The sequence below is a fragment of the Lontra canadensis genome, unplaced genomic scaffold, assembly GCF_010015895.1.
Source record: "Lontra canadensis isolate GAN:19392208 unplaced genomic scaffold, GSC_riverotter_1.0 scaffold109, whole genome shotgun sequence".
In the NCBI taxonomy this organism is placed as follows: domain Eukaryota; kingdom Metazoa; phylum Chordata; class Mammalia; order Carnivora; family Mustelidae; genus Lontra; species Lontra canadensis.
Genome location: NW_022631103.1, coordinates 6,791,613 through 6,811,184, shown reverse-complemented (window position 1 = coordinate 6,811,184; position 19,572 = coordinate 6,791,613). Strand labels below are relative to the sequence as shown.

General features: G+C 44.4%; 1 pseudogene; it reads right to left on the bottom strand.

Annotated features, from left to right (window-relative positions):
- Positions 1-3,672: 3,672 nt before the first annotated feature.
- LOC116856411 lies at positions 3,673-9,226 on the bottom strand (annotated as a pseudogene).
- Between the last annotated feature and the right edge of the window lie 10,346 nt (positions 9,227-19,572).

Genomic DNA, 19,572 nt, shown 5'->3' with positions numbered 1-19,572 from the left:
TGGAGGCAAAAAGATCAGTTAGAAGGTTCTGGGTAGACACTGGGTCTGAAGCTGTGAAGGCCCAGGCCATGATGGCATCAAGGGAGAAAGAATCAGGCCTTATGGGAAAGGCATCAGGACTGAGGATATGCCAGGATGTCATGACTAACTGGATGGTGGACAGGAGTCAAAAATGAGTGACAGGAAAATAATGGTGCCACTGTCCCCAGTATCCACTCTTCCCTTTCTCCTTAGCAATAAATCCTCAACTTGGAGCTGGACATGTCGTCTGGATCCGTAAAGAAGAGGTCAATGCCCTGGGGGTCATAGAACAGCAAGTCATAAAGAGCTCAGTCCCCAACACTGAAAAGCCATCAGATCTGCTCTGGACTATTTTTCCCCCTTTGTTTGTGATCGTGAAATAATCCTTTTACTTGTTTAAGCCATTGTACATTTGAGTCTCTGTTGCAGTAGGAACCGGACAGCTGCACTCAGTATCCCATGATAGGCTCAAAGGTCTAATGCTATGGGTAGTGGATTTCAAGGAGGAAGACCTGGGAAGGCTTTTGGAAGGAGAATCCTTTCAATGGCTAGATATAATGTGTATCTCTTCACAGTACAGGTCCCTGTTCCATACCAACAGTAAAATCATCCGGCCCACACAGCCTTGCAGAACGTGATGTCTTAGGGGACGGCAGCAGATTCCTGAACACAAACTCTGTATCACAAGGCAGCTAGTCCTTAAGCAAGGCGATGCTTATGAACTGGCCTGGCATGGACATTTGGGCAGGACTAGTGAATTTTCTAAGAAATCTGAATAAACAAACATGCAGTTTCAGGCAACAGCAGTGGGCTATGGTTAGAGAGTGAGAGAGAGAAGCCATGAGGTGGAATGAGGCATAAGGAGAGACCATCTGCATGCACAGAAGTCAAGACAGGTTGAAAGTATGAGCCACCAAGAGCTATGGGCTGAGGAAAGATGGAGAATGAAGACAAGGGAAGCCTATCAGATACATACCTACAGACTGCCTGCCAGGCCCTCCTTTCCTAGGACCCTCCCCTTCCCCATTCCATTGGGCATCCACAGAACTGTAGCAGGAGCTACTCAATTCCTACAAGAAAAACTGGATCCTGGCCACCGAAGGATGGACATGGGATACTACCTGGGCCAATCAGGACTTTGAGGAATTCTGGAGCTAGGATTTGGGAGACTCAGTCTCCTGGGTGTCTGCGTTATAACTTGTGGATCTCAGAAGCTACTAGCGCCCAGATTCCCCAGTGGATTGAAGAGCAGAAGTGACTATTCAGCTAGAGAGACCGAAGCAGACTTCCGGGCTTCCAGACAGAGCAACTGCTGCCCCTTCCGAAGACCTCAGTAGATACCCACACTTGAACGCCATGACGACCCTACTGGTTTTCTTGACCCCATCTCCTCTCCAGCCTCTGTAGCGTGGTGTCTGAGCTCTCTTGCGTGTCGAATCCCAGCTGGACCACTTGGCCACTCAGGCTCTTTATCTGTAAACTGGGGCAACACTGTTCCTCCTCTGTTCTTGTAAGTGGTTATTAGATAAAGTATCTACACAGTGCTTGGCCCCTATGGCAGAACTCAGTAGAGGGAAGAGTACATCCCCTCCCCCTAGCCACTCGATCCTTTTCTCCCAGACCTGGCCTCATAAAAATGGCAGCTTGCCTTCACAAATTACTTAGAACTACCCAGGCATCAGTGTGAGGAGTGTTACATGAATCATTTATTCTTCAAAATAATCCTATGTAGGTATTACCTTTATTCCTTTTGTTCATATGAAGAAACTAAAGCACAGAGAGGTTAAGTAACTCATCCAGGAGTGCCTGCGTGGCTCAGTCATTTGAGTGTCTGACTCGATTTCAACTCAGGTCATGATCTCAGGGTCCTGGCATCGAGCCCTATGCCGGGCTCCCTGCTTAGTGGAGAGTCTGCCGGAGATTCTCTCTTTTTCCCTCTGCCCCTTCCCCTGCTAACACTTATGCTCGCTCTCTCTCAAATCAATCAATCAATCAATCCTTAAAAAGAAATACTCCATGGGGCGCCTGGGTGGCTCAGTGGGTTAAGCCTCTGCTTTCCGCTCAGGTCATGGTCCCAGGGTCCTGGGATCGAGCCCCGCATTGGGCTCTCTGCTCAGCAGGGAGCCTGCTTCCCCGCCCCCTCTCTCTGCCTGCCTCTCTGCCTACTTGTGATCTCTCTCTGTCAAATAAATAAATAAAATCTTTAAAAAACAAAACAAAACACTCCATCCAAGGATGCACAGCTAGTAAACAGGAGATCTGGGATTTCAAGCCAGGAGTTCTGGCTCTGGAGCTCTTTTTGTTTCCTTGCCAGTGACCCAGGCTGGGGAGGGGTGCCCAGCAACAGGAGGTGGACACTGCGGAGAAAACAAAGCTGCTTCAGGGAGCCAGTGTTTAGTCAGTGGCTGACCTGCAGGTCTTCCTGGGTCACCCCAGGACAAAGGAGACAAATTGGCAGAGTGTCTGGGACTAGAACAGCTCGGGGCGGGGGGGGGGGGGGGGGGGGGGAGGCTGGCCTCCCATGTACTCAGCATTCCCCGAGAAGCAGCCTTCTGTCCAGGGTGCAGAGGGTCCGAACCCCACATTGACTGAACTGTCCTTTAGTAGGTAATTCCTTACAGTTTCAGATTTATTCCTTCACCTGCCCTCATCCTGGAGAAAGATGGGTCTGGACCAGAGGGAGCCTGGCCAGTGTCTGAGGGGGGGGTCCCACCTGCTCTCCTCTCTACCCCAGCTCCACTTCCTATACCCCATCCTGCTTCCATGTTCAGTGAAGGCCTGGTAGCAACTCGGGGCCTTTCCTTTGAAACATACAGAACCATTCCACTGTTCAGTGGAGGACAGGAGAGACTTCTCCAATCTTCCGTTGCCTTAGAAGTGAGGAAATTTCCATTCTTCTCCAGAAAGGAAAACTACAGGTAGAAACTACATTCTCTCTTCCACTATCCCAGTAGTTAGATCCAGAGTAGGAGCGGGACAAAGCTCAGACTCTGTCTCTGTTCCGGCCGCCTGTAGAGAGGGCTCATGCTCTTGTCTCCCTTTACTGGCTCAGAGAGGCGAGCCTGGCTCCGGCGGGGACTGAAGTTCGGAACACCAATTCTCATGTGTGTGTGTCGGTGGCAGGGGTGGGTTTCCCCACATCCAAGCAATTCTTGGACACCCAGCTGGTGTCCTCCCATTCAGTTCAACTCTGACACCATGTCCCAAAGGGAGCATCAGATTCTACAGGTAAGGGCTCAGTCCTCCAAGACTGCCCCCTCCCCACTTCACATGCCAGTCACAAACCCAAGTTGTCACCTGTGCTTCCTATGCACTCGCTATAGACTAGAGGTTCCAATGGCCCCCTCCTTGGGTGCAATGAATTTGCTAGGGCAGCTCTCAGAACTCGGAGAAACATCTTACTTATTGTACTGTTGCCAGTGACGAAGGCACAAGAGCCCCTGGCTCCAGAGGCCCCAAAGGACAGAGTCTGGCCACAGTCCAAAGGCAAAGAGACAAGTGGTGGTGCAACAGGAAAGGAGTTTATTTCAGTGAGGCCAGCACTGGAAAAAGAGAGTGGACTAATGTCCCAAGAACGGTCTTCAAGGTGCTGAGAATACTTCTAAGTTCATATAGGAAAAACGTGGAACAAAGACTGGTGGGTACATGCACCTAAGCAGCAAAGGTCAGGTTGATCACTGGCACGAGGTCAATCACAGAGGGTCTTGCTGGCATCGCTGTCATTATTGCCTGGGGAGTAGTTTCAGTGCCCATGACAGGATATTTTGCCTGTTGGGTCCCTTGCTGGAGTGAACAGATAAACTGGAGGGAAAAACAAAGTGATGAAGAAGAACAGGTTGAAGGCAAATGGAGCCAGTCAGGGCAATGACAGGGTGGGTCCTCCTCCAAATCCCCACTGTCAAGTTACTGTCAAGTCACCATTCCATTTCAATGGAAGGAAAAGGGAGGATGGTCATTTCTTCCGCAAACTACTTCCTGCTGACTGGGGATGACGCAGAAATATTGGAATGACAGACTTTGACAGGTAAGAGAACTTTGTTTCTTGAGTTCCTCCTGAGATGGACAGCAAAGAGATACTTAAGATGTCGTATGGGGGGGGACGGGGTCACTGAATGACAGGCATTAAGAAGGGCATGGGGAAAAATGAGCATGGGATGTTATATACAACTAATGAATCACTGAACTCTACCTCTGAAACTAATAATGTATGTTAATTAACTGAATTTAAATAAGTAAAGGAAAAAAAGATCTCCTATGGGAGTTGTCAAACGGTTTTGAGTCTTGCCAAGAGTCATTGTCTGGAGTTGCCTTCCTAATGCAGATGTGATGAGTCCATAGTTGGACACCTGCACGTTTTAGAAGAGTAGGAGTAGTGAGAAGCATATTGTAAGGACCTGTCCATTTTTCAGTTAACTCAACTCCTGGTCCTTGCTTCTTCCAAGCCTTTAGGACCCAGTCTCCTGGCTGGAAAGTGTGCAGTGGCTCTTCAGGAAATGGTTTAGTATTAGAAAAGGCAAACTCATGGACAGATGTCAAAATTTGACTCAGTTGCTATACATATTATTTAATTCCATTTGCATGTTCTAAGTAGGGGCAAATACCCCCTTCTCAAGTCTGAATGGGTTTCCATATATAATTTCATAAGGGCTTCAAGAGAGCCCTGCTTCTAGGGGCCAACCTTCCACAGAGGGCACGGAAGTGCCGTTTCCCAAGTCAGGCCAGTCTCTTGGCATGTTTTAGCCAGGGCTTTCTTTAAAGGATGGTTCATCTTTTGTTTTACTGTTGATGGGAGAGGGGGGAGTGGTTCCTAAACACAAATTGTTTAAGAAGCACTGTTGTACCTAATGTCATCGCACACATCACAATGCATTTTATCTCTTTAAATCCCTCTTCCCAATTAAGCTATGGACTAAGGGCAAGCAGGGAGACTTCGTATTTCTTCAGCTTTTTAATTCTCCTTGCCTAGCTTCTGACTTGACAACGAGTAGACAACAATAAGTTGAATTAATGTGCCGGCCCTGGCTGGATCACCTGGGACCTGGGACCATGTATGTTGAACGTTAAGACCAAGGACAAATCCCCCTTGTCCAAAGTCAGAATGAGTTCTAGAACTTGGGGAGAGGCTGAGATGAGAGATGAGACTATTACATGCTGCCTTCCCCAAAGTACCACCAGAACAACAGGTTGGTAAGACATGGCTGAGTTCCTTCTCTCGGGAAGACTCAGTCTTCCTAGCATCGGAAAGAGGGGAGAGCAAAGCAGGGAATCCTAGGAGGTTCTGGAGTCTGGGTGAAGGCAGTTCAGCAGTTTTTTAGTCAAGGATTTGATTAGCATTTGGTTAAGGATCACAATATAATAGCTGAAGTTTGGTGCCCCCAGCAAGGGGATCAAATCAAATTTGTCATTTGGTGTTTTCTGCTATTTCAAGTTATTTCAACTTTTATCTTCTGGGTCAGTTTCCTGAAATAGTCAACTTCCAGTGCTGAAGACAGAACAGGAGAGTCGTGTGAAGGCCGAGAGTGGCTGTGTGTGTGGAGATGGTGTCAGGAGGCCCAACTGAGGGGGGAGAGAGCTGGCGATGTTCAGAACTGATGGGCCCAGACACCTATAAGTTTCTCCTCGAGACGCTATCAACTAATCCTGCAACAGGAAACTCCCGTCCCTCCTCACACAGTAACGCCATCTGCTCAGCTGACATCGATTTCCAGTCAGTGGTCTTATGGGAAGATATTTGGTCTTTCTTCTCTACTTCCCCTCTTCCTCTGACACTGGTTTAGCCTTCACTCAATTACTAGGCTAGAAAAAGTGCTTAAAATCTTTTCACTCAGAGCCTACCATGGTTTGTATGAGCATTTCCAGGGGGCTACTCACATATGACTGCATCCGTGACCTTCTCAACGCCCTCCTGGTCCAGGGGCAGTCCGTAAGTAAGAGGCCTGCCTGCAGCTTCCAAAGTGATTACTCTGCAGCAGACATCAGGCCAAATGAGCCAGCCCAGCAGGGGTGAACGCTGATGCACATTACAAAGGTCAAGCAATGCGGGGAGCATCCAGCTTCTACGTGGGAGACATGGCCGCATCTGGCCCAGACAAGAAGACCTAATCTAATTTCTAAACAGGAAGAGCATAACTCCCTGGGATGGAACAGGCCTGATTTGCCTAGAAACTCAAGGACAGTGGGAGGTGGGGGATGGCTAACATTTACTGAGGACCTGTAGAGCATTTTTTTTTAACACAGCATTTTATGGAAAAGCTTAGCATATCCAGAATCTTTGAAAACTGGTAATATTTTCACTAACTGAGGTGGAGAAGGACCAAAACAGAGGCAGTCTCTTGTGTTTAAAGGAAATTTGTAGCAAACTTTCTGAAATGAAGGAAGCATTCCCTGTTTTTGTTTTATTTTGATCCAGCTGACCGCTCCTTGACAGTCTATCACCCAAAAGAAGGTAACAGTCAGTATTTTCCACCAGATGCGTGCTACCCAATGAGGCGAGGTGAGATCTGACTTCCTGGTCTCAGCCACATCAACATCCTCTCACCTCATCTGTTAATTGTGAATAAAAGAAAAAGATGTGAAAGAGCAAAGAGCCCATTCTTTCTGGAACCTACATCCCATCAAGTGCTGCTCTGTAACACTCACTCATTCATTTAGAATTCGGAATGAGGGGTTACTAAAAAAAAAAAAAAATATTTGGGGCACCTGGTTGGCTTAGGGAGTAGAGTATGCAACTCTTGACCTCAGGGTTGAGAGTTCAAATCTCACATTGGGCAGAGTTTACTTTAAAAAAAAAATGTAGGGCGCCTGGGTGGCTCAGTGGGTTAAGCCGCTGCCTTCGGCTCAGGTCATGATCTCAGGGTCCTGGGATCGAGTCCCGCATCGGGCTCTCTGCTCATCAGGGAGCCTGCTTCCCTCTCTCTCTCTGCCTGCCTCTCTGTCTACTTGTGATCTCTGTCTGTCAAATAAATAAATAAAATCTTTATAAAAAAAAAAAAAAATGTAGACTTGGGATGCCTGGGTGGTGCAGTTGGTTAAGCGTCTGCCTTCAGCTCGGGTCATGATCCAAGAGCCCTGGGATCAAGCCCCTCGCCCCAATCCACATCCAGCTCCCTGCTCAGTGGGAAGTCTGTTTCTCCCTTTCCTGCTCCCCCTGCCTCTCTATCTCTGACAAATATATAAATAAAATCTTTTAAAAATTAAACATATAAGGATTATGTAAAAAAGTCTCTTTTTTAAAAACATAGAGGGGCACCTGGGTGGCTCAGTGGTTAAAGCCTCTGCCTTCGGCTCAGGTCATGATCCCAGGGTCCTGGGATCGAGCCCCACATGGGGCTCTCTGCTTGGCGGGGAGCCTGCTTCCCCCTCTTTCTGCCTGCCTCTCTGCCTGCTTATGATCTCTGTCTGTCAAATAGATAAATAAAATCTTTTTAAAAAAAAAATAAATAAAAATAAATAAATAAAATGGAAAGTTGATTTGCTCAGTACACCAAATAGGAAGTAAGCACTGTCATGACAAATGCACAGAAGTATGCAAACCAACATAAAACAGTAATTTAGTTTAAATGAAAGACAACCTTTTTAAATGTTATGACAACATATTCCCCAGAATCTTTTCTTCAGCTAATTTAACTATACATTTAATAAAATGAAGGATAAAGGATTAAATGGAAGTTAGCTTGTGTGTTTTAAAAATAAACTCCAACTCTATCAATCCATGACAGTTAAATACTATAATTTCCCAAATAAAGGCAAAACAAGAGGAAGGAGTTAGTGACCTTTTCTGTTTAACAGTCCAGAGGAAAATGGTTACTACAAATACAGCAGGCAAACTGTTAACCCTGACCGATCTAGAACATAGTACTGTACTGAATTTCAGTCTCAAATTGTGCTAAATGCTTATTATCATTAGTATGGCCCATTTTGGTCCGTGATATGGTTAAATGCCAAGACAGATGCCCATTTGTTACAGAAATACATAGATTAAATTAAATTTGATATTCTTCTGTTAAAAAAAAAAAAAAAAAGCTGGGTCTATTTCCACACAGAAAGGCAGCTTTTTCCCAGGAGGAATTTACAGGAAGTAGTTTGTACCAGGTAATATGAGGCTCTCTACCACAACGTGCTGGGTCAAACTGAGGGAAGGAATATTTCAAAGTGTCATCTAATTCCATGATAGCACCCTGGTTCCCACAACAGTAACAGTAAGTAACTGGGTGCACTTTCCAAAATGGTAACCACTGGGCGCCTGGGTGGCTCTGTCATTAAGCATCTGCCTTCAGCTCAGGTCATGATCCCAGGGATCAAGACCCATGTCAGGCTCCCTGCTCAGCGGGAAGCCTGCTTCTCCCTCTCCCACTCCCCCTGCGTATGTTCCCTCTCTTGCTGTGTCTCTTCCTGTCAAATAAATAAAATCTTTAAAAAACAACAAAAAAAAAAGGTAACCACATTCAGATCATGACACCAACTGTATTCTTCCATGACAAGCTGGTGAGCTCAAGAAACCAGTGTGAGACCATGGGCATGGTCAAATGTTTCAGAAATGTCTTGTCCAAACATATAGCCAGTTCTAGGTGGTGAACTATCCTATCCCACCAACCACGATCACCTGATCTGCCCACTACAGCTCACACACTGGGCCCTTCCTGTGGAACTTCTTGTAAATGATTCGAGGCACCTATATGATCCAGTGTATCTAGGAAGGGAGAGAGGCCACCATGAGGTTGACTATCTGTCCATCTACTAGTGCCATAAGTGGAGGATAATCAAATAAATCTGTAAAATATTTCCACACTTTGACATTTCCATGCTTTCACAGACATGCATCATAAAAGCCATATACTTGGGTAACTCATCGACTCTCATGGTTTCCTCCCAATATTGTAATGCATTCTAGGTAACACACCTTTAAGACAAAGAGAGTCACAGTCTCCACTTAGGATAGCTTATGTCTACACTGTCCCCCATAGACAGATAGTTTGTACCTGGTGATTTTCCACCAATTCTAAAGAGTTCCATGAGATCATGGAATTGACCATGCACATCTCCACGCAGGGGAACGAGACAATGAACCTCTTGCGCTTCTGATTCCTTTGTTAAAATTTCCTTAGCCTTTCTGTACAGCACTGCACGTCGTTCTCATTAAGCTTTTATCATCGTTCAGCTGCTCAGCCCCCTGGTGCAGATCCTTGGTGAACACCTAGTTGTCCATGGCAGCTAGATTCCCTTCCCCACCGCCTCTTTCCCCCTTCAAGCCCTGGGTACCGCTCCCTTCTCCAGCTGCTGCCAGCTCCCTGGCAGTGGACCCCTTGTACCACCCAAGCCCAGCCTGGAGGAGGCTGCGTGACCGGGGAGGGAGTGGGTGAAGAATGCGGCAGGTTAGGTGGCATTCCAGAGTGAAGCAGGGATCTTCAGCAAATCACCCGCAGGGTGCTAACCACCTGCTACCCTCATGGCCTCTCCCTCAGGTTCCCCTTTTTTTGAGCATATGCCAGGACCAGCATTTCATCCTCTAGCCAACACGAACATGAAAAGATGCTCAATATCACGTACCATCGGGGAAATGCAAATCAAAACTATAATAAGTTGTCATCTCACACCTCTCAGAATGGCTAAAATCAACTTAAGAAACAAGTGTTGGGGAGGATGTGGAGAAAGAAGAACCCTCCCTCACTGTTGGTGGGAGTACAAACTGGTGTGGCCACCATGGTAAACAGTATGGAGGTTCCTCAAAAGATTAAAAATACTTAAATAAAAATATTAAAAATACTTAATAAAAATATTAAGATCCAGTAACTTCACTACTGGATATTTACCTAAAAAATACAAAAACATGAATTCAAAGGGACACAAATGCCCTTATGTTTACAGCGGTATTATTTACATAGCCAAATTATGGAAGCAGCCCAACTATCCATCAAAAGATCAATGGATAAAGGAGATATGGGATATAGACAATGGAATATTACTCAGCCATAAAAAATAACAAGATCTTGCCATTTGCAACAACATGGATCGCTCTAGAATGTGTAATGCTAAGTAAAGTAAGTCAAAGAAAGACAAATGCCATATGATTTCACACATATGTGGAATGTAAGAAACACAACAAATGAGTAAAGGGGGAAAAAGAGGGGGAGAGAGAGAGAAAGATATAAAACAAGAAATAGACTCTCCACTTTAGAGAACAAACTGATGATTACCAGAGGGGACGGTGGGGGGATGGGTGAAACACATCATGGGGATTAAGCACTGATGTCATGAGCACCGGGTGTCATACGGACTGTAGAATCACTATACTGTACACCTGAAACTAACACAACACCGTATGTTAGCTACAATGGAATTAAGATTTAAAAACTTGATGAAAACAAAAGATTTCATCCTCAACTCTTCTTCTTTTCCCCTCCCCCTCAGAACCCTCAGGGCTTCCATGATTACTTTCATCCAAGTCACTTCCACTCCTAACATTCTTTTCCCACCCTCCAGAGCGCTGTTCATCCCACCCGACTTTGAGCACTGACCATGCGGAAGGGCCAGTCGGACATCCTACCCTATCACCTGTGCCCCACAGCCCAGTCCTGGCATTTGCCCAAATCAATTCTGAACTCATGGCATCCAACTCTGAACAAGGGCTCCCCACCGCCTAGAGAAATTCTCTCAACTCTAGCCTTGGATTCAAGATCCAGTGTGGTCTGGCTTCCAAACATCCATCACTACCCTACTTGGCATCCCTCCAGCTTAACAATACTTCTATGTTCTTCCCACCTCTGACAACTTGCTTACATTGTTTCCTCTGCTATTACAATCTTTTCATGCCCAGTTTCTGCATGTTCCGATCTCACCTAGGGTTCTCATCTGGACCTTTGGGTTTGATGTAGCAAAATATGTTGAAATAAGTAAGACTCCCCAAAGGCCATCTCTGGTGGGTGTGCTCTCCTAGGTCAACACATGGCACCACCTCAAAGGAAAGTCCAGTTACATAGTAACTTCTGGTAACAGAAAAAATACAGGAAGAGTCATCTATTCCAGGACTTTAGAAAAATAATAAATAAACCCAAAGAAAGGGAAATAAGGGACACAATAAAGTTAAAATCAGAAATCAATGATGAAGGGGCGCCTGGGTGGCTCAGTCCTTTAAGCGTCTGACTCTTGATTTTGGCTCAGGTCAAGACCTCAGGGTCATGGGACTGAGCCCCCATGTGGGGCTCTGCAAGCTCAGTACAGAGTCGACTTGTCCCTCTCCCTCCTCCTCTGCTCCTCCCCCGGTAGCAAGCGGAACGTTGGGCTCCTAGGAGGTCAGGCACTCCTGCATGCTCAGTGCTCAAAGTCAGGTAGGACGAACAGTGCTCTGGAGGGTCAGGAAAGGGTGTGAAGAGTGGAAGTGATCTGGATGAAAGTTAACTACAGAAGTCCTGAGGGTTCCTAAGAGAGAAGGGAAAGGAAGAGTTGAGGATGAAACCCTTTTTAAAAAGATTTTTAAAAAATTTCTCTCTCTCACTCAAAATCTTTTAAAAAAAGAAATTAAAAAAATGAAAAAAAAGAAGAATTTATAAATCTATAAGCTGGATCACTGAACAATATAGGTGTTACTAGCTAGCCTTATAGAAGAAACAAGGAAGAGAGCACAAAAACACAAATTTAGGAAAGGGAAACTTGCCCATATACAGAGGAAATAGAGATAAGTATGAGACCATTACATACCACTATAATTTAAAACATTTGAAAATCCTAATAAAAACTGATGATCTTCAATAAAAATATCTTTCCCCAAATTGGGTTGGAAACACATGGAAGTAAACAGATAAATAACATGTAGAAATAAAGACAATTCTCTTCCAATACTCTAATCCCAGATCACTCCATATGTGACTCTTTAAAAATTGAATAAACAGATTTGTTGATGCTGTTTAAACTACTCAAGAGCACAGAGAAATAAAGGAAATAAACACCTTAACTTACACAACTGGCAAATGGCTGATCTGAGAACCTAATAAACACAAAACTGCAGACTAGTTTTACTTGTAAAGAGTTGAAAGAAAGTTTAAATATATATATATATACACATAGATATATATATATATATACACATACACCAACCACATATAAATTGTATATATCAAATCAAACCAGCAGTACATTAAAAGAATAACACACCAAGACCAAGTAAAGTTCATTTCAGGAATCAAGGAATCCAAGGATGTTTCCATATTAGGAAATTTAGTAATATAAGTTAATTTTAAGTAAGTCAAGAAAGAAACCATGACTGCCTTTACTATTAAAAACGCACTTATTAAAATGTGTACACCCACTCCTCCTTATAAACCTCTTAATAAAATGAAAATGGAGGTTGTGAGTTTGAGCCCCACACTGGGTGTAGACATTACTTAAAAAGAAAATCCTTTAAAAAATGAAAATAAAAGGTATTCCTTTATTTTAATGAAGATATTTCTCAGAACCAAAACCCAAATGTATTTCATGGTAAAACACTAAAAAAGCATTTCTGATCAGATCGGGTCCAAGAGAGGACCTAACTGATGAATCATAGACCTATACCCCAGGGCAAATAATACATTATATGCTTAAAAAAAAAAATAAAACTGAAAAAAAAATTAGGTCATGATTGTAGATTGGGCATATTCTAAAATATATGCTTAATACATAAAAATGCTAGCTAGAATATTTAAACCATTTGAGTATTAAAATATTTTAATACAGGTGTCTAAGGCAAGAAAAGGGGGTTCCAAATGGGTCAGATATATAGAGTAGTATTTGAGGTCGTATAGCCCATGAACGGACCTGAGAGGAATACAGGCTCTAGGGACTGGAGTTAAAAATGTCCACAAGCCTGGCATTTAATGAGAAGCTGCATCTGGCTGCTGATCCACAAAGGGAAGTCTGAACGTCCTTCCATTAGCCCAAGTTCTTAGCTAGAAGATAGAGTTAGCCTTCCCACATTAGAACCATGCAATTGGAATCCTGAGTCCATACGCATGCGTGGCCTGCATTCTCAGGGTGGCAAACCCCAAGACAATCCACTAACACAAAAAATGATCTAGAATCAGGGAACCAAAAGAGAACTTGAGCAGAAGCAACCAAATGGAAACCTCCACAAACCAAGTCAGGTAAGGACAAAATCTCTTGAGCAAAAATCCCAATACATGGGAAGCAAGTCCAAGGCCACAGAAGTGGAATCCACATACTTAAGTGGGAGAACTCACTCCTAAAGTAAAGCTCCTAGAACAATCTAAAAGAGGTTAAAACAAATGAACTCTGGAACACTAAAAAGAAATTTGAAAGAAAAAAAAAGGGAAAAAAAAAAAAAAAACAAATACACCCAGGATATTTGAAGAAAGAGTAGCACCATTAAATGTAAACAGGAAGGAGGTGACTCTCCTATCAGCATGACTCAAGGCAATAAGGTTTCCAGCCTAGCTTGCTCGGCCAGAGTCTGTTCTTTATAACCATCTCTCTGGCACACAAATGGGACAATGGAATCTGCTGTGACACTTCCCTTGTCTTCATTTCTAGCTCTGGCTCCATGAGATGGAATCAAGGCTGAGCAGGAAGGAGAGAAAGGCAAAAAGACACAGGGAAGCTGTGGAGAGAGAAGTGGATGATCACATGGGGGCGGGGACAAAATCGTTGAGCACTTCCCCCAATACTTCAAACACTCATTTTTTTCGTGCTCGTAGCACGGGTTAAGAGTATGGACATTCCGTTTTCAGGATCTACTTTTTTTTGAACGCTTGTCTAGGAAACTGAGAGCTTATCATTATTAGATCCCACTTGGCTAGGCTTCTGGTGCACCAAAGGGCTATTGTCTTCCATGTCTGCAACTTGCCAGGCTGGAGCCAATCCTGAACTCTGACAGCACTTAAAAAGCTCCAGTCAAGATGGGGCGCCTGGGTGGTTGGGCTGGTTAAGTGTCTGTGTGCCTTCAGCTCAGGTCATGATCCTGGAGTCTTGGGAGCGAGTCCCGCATCAGGCTCCCAGCTTGGCGGGGAGTCTGCTTCTCCCTCTGACCCTCTTCCCTCTCATGCTCTCTCTCTCAAATGAATAAATAAAATCTTAAAAGAAAAAAAAAAAAAAAAAGGCTGCAGCCAAGAAGCTCCTGGCTGGCTCAGTCAGCGGAGCATGTGACTCTTGATCTTGGGGGTTGTGAGTTTAAGCCCCATGTTGGAGGTAAGAAGTCACTCTAAAAAAAAGAAGTAGCAGCAGCTCCAGCCAAGTACCCCGCTGTCTAGAAGGGACCATCAATTTTCCAGGTCTCGCCAATGTGGCCCTTCAATTACTGAGTGCCTGCCTCCAGCCTGAGGTTGAGGAGAGTGAAAAGGGCTGCAGTATGTCTTACGCATCAGAGACCAGAGACCGCTTCCCAGAGGAGGTGACATCAACTGCTAAGTGGAAGGCATTTCTAGGTGATAATGGGGGAAAGAGCTTTAAAGGTTGTGGGAGCAGCCTATGGGCAGGGCAGAAGGAAAACAATACAGAGAACTGCCAGTCAAGAGAGGCTGGATGGGGAAGTATAATGAGAGAAGGGAGAAACCAGTTACAGTCTCTCAAATATCTCCGTTGCCTTGAATTAATTTTTAGACTTGTTCTGGCTGTCTCTTGAGCACACACCATTTTTTTTTAATTAAAATTTCCCTAATTAGACAATAAATTCTTGGATGGCAGAGTTGGACATAGTATCTTTCTTCCCAGCAGAGCCCTATCCGTATCTGGAGAGACCAACTAACTGCCAGGCATCCAGGCTCAAAGCTGGCATCACTGAACGCGGGAACAGATGATGATGATGATTAAGGTCGCCGAAGACTGTAAGCTTCCTGCCCCTGGTGCACCCGAGCTTTGCTTGGAACACAGATGCTTCTGGTCCGAGGGCCCTGACCAAGGCGAGAGAGGCTCCGGGGCTTGAGGGGGTAGGACCACACCCCCGTCGCTAAGCGTGAAACAGCAAGATTCTTGCTTTTGAGCTCACTCCTTGCATCAAGTTGTTGCTCTGTTCATTTCTTGACAGTTTGCTTGCAGAGTTCGTAATTTTTCAAAGAGTGGATCTGGGGGGATCCCGCGTGTTCTTGAGAACAATTTCATTTTGTGTTTTAATTCAGAGAGGATGAGGGGGAATAAAAAGACTCCTACAAGCATCTTCTAGGATCTCTGCCTCAGTGATCAGAGATGCTTCTGTCTTGGCACTCTGAGGGAAGGAAGGTTTCCTGGTCGGTTTGAAGACAGAAATGCCCTGTGAGAATTAGGTCTCTCCCAAAGACAGGCAGGAAGTTCTAGAAAGCCTGTTCATAATCATGCTGTGAGCAACTATTAAGTTCCAGAAGAACAACACCACTGTGGCTATGGCTATATTAAATGTTTTTAATTTCCCTGGTTCCACAGCTTTCTTTGTAATTCAGATGTAAGTCTGTTTCCATTTCCTAGTTGCAGAAGAGCTCTAAGCCCAAGGAGTTTAAATAAGCACAAAGCTTACATAAGTCACTTTGTAACAGAAAATTTTGTAACTTTTTTTTCTTTCGAAGCCAAGCAAATCTGTGAGGGCTTCAAGGAGAGGGTAGTGCTGCTGCTGGGACTTTGCGTAACTGGCTGGTTTCTGGGCTGAGCTGGGGCAGCCACCTGGCCTGGCTACCCACACATCCATGTTACCTTGACCGTTCCACTCCCCACATCTCTGCATGGACCTCAGCTGCAAAACCCCTGGACTGGGGCATCGGGCCCGTCAACTCTGCATCCCGGAGATCACAGCTTCCTTCTTCTCTGTGGCCTGTCCCTACTCGGCTGAAGTGGCTGAATGCCAAAGTTCTCTCCATTCCAGGCTATTGTTAATGTTACAGCTCATTTTGGTTAGCAGTCCCCGTCTTCTACAAAACAGGAGGACTGGAAAACTTGGCCTCTCCCAATTTGCAAGTCCAAATTTTGTTTGGATAGCATGTTAGCATGAACAAAAAGATGCTGCTCATCTCATTATTATTTTTTTTTAAGATTTTATTTATTTATTTGACAGAGATCACAAGTAGGCAGAGAGGCAGGTAGAGAGAGGGGAAGGGAAGCAGGCTCACCCCCGAGCAGACAGCCAGATGCGGGGCTCCATCGCAGGACCCTGGGATCATGACCTGAGCCGAAGGCAGAGGCTTTAACCCACTGAGCCACCCAGGCGCCCCCCCTCATCTCATTATTAACTGCAGATGGGACCAGCCAGCTTTCGCCGGATGAACTGTACTCAGAAGATTCAGACATTTTAAGAAATGATTCGCCCACTGAAAAAAGACTGAAAAAATGAAGGCAGGCAAGAAATTTTCAGAGAAGTGATGAGCGCTCACCATCTCTATAGTACCCACCTGGATGCTCAAAGTGCAACGGGTTTATTCTAAAGCTCTGGAGTAGATAGGAATGCTGCTGGTTTAGTAATTTCTACAACCAACGTGGGGCTCAAATTTGTGACCCCGAGATCAAGAGTCACATGCTCTTCTGACTAAGCCGGTCAGGGGCCCCCGGAGTGCTGCTTACTTAGATGTTTGTCTATTTAAAGGAGTTCTGATGAATACTGGGGGTCATCTAGACTTGCCTGAAACTTCAACTTTGTGCCTATAAAGATTACAGCACAGTCTTTCATGTTTCAAATGTATTATAGAATACTCTTGCTTATTTGACTCTTTAAACCTTACAATATGTAACCACCAGAAAGGGCTAATGATCTTGGTACCATACAAGAAAAAAAAAAAATTCACAAGGGTTTCCACTTCTCAATTGTCATTATTATCTCAAAAGTTGAAATAAGATGATCTACCACTATTGTTCTTCTAACTGTCCAGCATATCAGCAATTCCCCCGTGTGGTTAGGAGGCTGAATAATTCTTTAGACTTTCTGCTAGAATTAGGGTGTCGTCATGACTGGGTGGTGACACTTACAAGAAGGTAAGTGTCAAGTGACGATGTCATTATTTTTTTGCTATGTCTTAGTTTTGATGATTAAAAACCAATTCTGCATAAAACCAAAGTGAGTGAGAAATAGAAAAGGAAAAGTCATGCACTATCTTAATACTGGGAAACACTAGGGTAGGACATCTATTTACCAGTACAAGGGCCCAAGATATTGTATTCCATTTGAAGAACTTAAGCTAGTAAAATCTGTGGCTTTGACAAATGGACCAAAATATTTACCTTGGGGTGGGAGGTGCAGCAAATCTGCATGGCTCCTCAGAAAACTTTCCTCAATCTGGAAACCATCAGCTTAAACTAAGAAGTTTGGCCTTTGGCTTCAAAGTGGAAACCTTAAAAGAAAAAAGATTGTATGAAGAATCCAGCCTGTGGGGTGACGGAACCCCACCAAATGAGAATGCTCCCTAGTACATCACCTTGAGGCATTCTGTTGTTTCTAACTCCGTGTTGGTGAACTTTCTGTCCTTTTATTTTTTTAAACCATTTTACATCAAAACAACTTTCTTAATTGAGACATAATTGGCACATAATGTTGTGTATAAGTTTAAGGTGTATATCAGGTGTGTATTACTTCTAACTAAAGGTAAAAGTGATTTTCCTGTATTTAATTTGTATCTTTGGGGCGCCTGGGTGGCTCAGTGGGTTAAGCCTCTGCCTTCGGCTCAGGTCATGATCTCAGGGTCCTGGGATCGAGCCCCGCATCGGGCTCTCTGCTCAGCAGTGAGCCTGCTTCCTCCTCTCTCTGCCTGCCTCTCTGCCTACTTGTGATCTTTCTCTCTGTCAAATGAATAAATAAAAAAATCTTAAAAAAAAAAAAAAATCTTTAATTTGTATCTTTTTTATGGTGTCACCTTCTCCCTGTTAAGTTTTAACTAATTCCTCCTTTATCCTAATACTTTGTCATTTAATTCCATCTTTTAAAAATTCACCACCGGGGTGCCTGGGTGGCCTAGTCAATGTCCAACTCTTGATTTTGGCTTAGTTGTGGTCTCGGGGTCAGGGGTCATGGGGTCAAGCCCCACAATGGGCGGAGTCTATTTGTCCCCATATGCACAAGCACATACTCACTCTTTCATATAAATAAAATCTTAAAAAAAATAATAAAGTTCACCACCGAAGTCTTTTAGCATAGTTTTGACCATGACATTCCCCTAAATATAACCTTTCAAAAGCTCCCAGGTTGCAGTAAATCAAAATGGCTCACCCCATCTCTACAGCAAGAGTATAAATGGAGGCCCACACATCCTACCTTAACATTTATTATTTTTTTTAAGATTTTATTTATTCATTTGAGAGAGACCGCAGGATGGGGAGGCAGGAAGGGCAGAGGGAGAGGGAGAAGCAGACTCCGCACTGAGCAGGGAACCCATGGTGGGGCTTGATCCCAGGACTCTGGGATCATGACCCCAGGCAAAGGCAGATGCTTAACCGATTGATTTTTGCTTTCAATTCAGTTCATGATCTCCAGATCCTGGGATCAAGCCCAGTGTTGGGCTCCGTGCTCTGCAGTCTGCTTGTCCCTCTCCCTCTGCTTGCTGTTCCCCCTGCTCTCTCTAAAACAAAGAAATATCTTAAAAATAAATAAAAATTACAAAACCTAACAAACTACTACAAATAATGCCTTCATGAGACCATAGAATGCCACATTCCAGTTCAGAATTCTCTGTGAGTTCCATACCAGAACATGGAGACCGGAAAGTCATATGGCCCACAGTCAAACTCCTCTTCCTAACCCCGCTCATTGTTAAGTTTGGAGGGTTCCTGTAATACAAGTGGACACCCAGACTCATCCACACCTCTCCCCAAGAAAAGACACTAAATTAGTACTTGGCTAGGGCCCAAGGATAAGTATACCAGCTGTCTATCTTTGTAAACTTAGGTAGGTAACTTCCTCAGCCGTTTCAGCCAGAAATTTTAAGAGCTCAGCTAGAAGGCAAAGGGAAGGGCAGGCTCCTTCCTCTTGGACTCGTCGTGTGGACTGGGGTCAGGGGAGGGTCCAAGAGGTGAGCGGGTTTAGAGACCTGCATTGCACAGGGCCAGTGGTGGCCTCAACGTTTGCCTGAAAACACACTGAGGCCTCTCCACACTTCTTCCTAAGAGAACGGTTTTCTCCAGCCCTGCTCTGAACACAAATGAAAATGAAACATAGAAGGGCAAGGAGACACAAATACAACCCTAAAGCAAGGTAGGAAATGAAGAGTGAAAGAGTGACTACATTAATAACAAAAGGTACAAAGAAAATTAAAAAAAAAAGAATAAGAAAAAGGTAAAACATGGTAAAAGAAATGAAAAACAATTTTAAAATATTAGAAATCCCAGGGGCGCCTGGGTGGCTCAGTGGGTTAAGCCTCTGCCTTCGGCTCAGGTCATGATCTCAGGGTCCTGGGATTAAGCCCCGCATGGGGCTCTGCTCAGCAGGGAGCCTGCTCGCCCCCCACCCGCCCGCCTGCCTCTCTGCCTACTTGTGATCTCTGTCAAATAAATAAATAAAATATTTAAAAATATATATATTAGAAATCCCAAAGGAGATGCGATGAAGGACATTTATTTATTTACTTATTTAAAGAGTTTGAGAGAGAATGAGTGAGATCATAGAGGGAGAGGGAGAGAGAG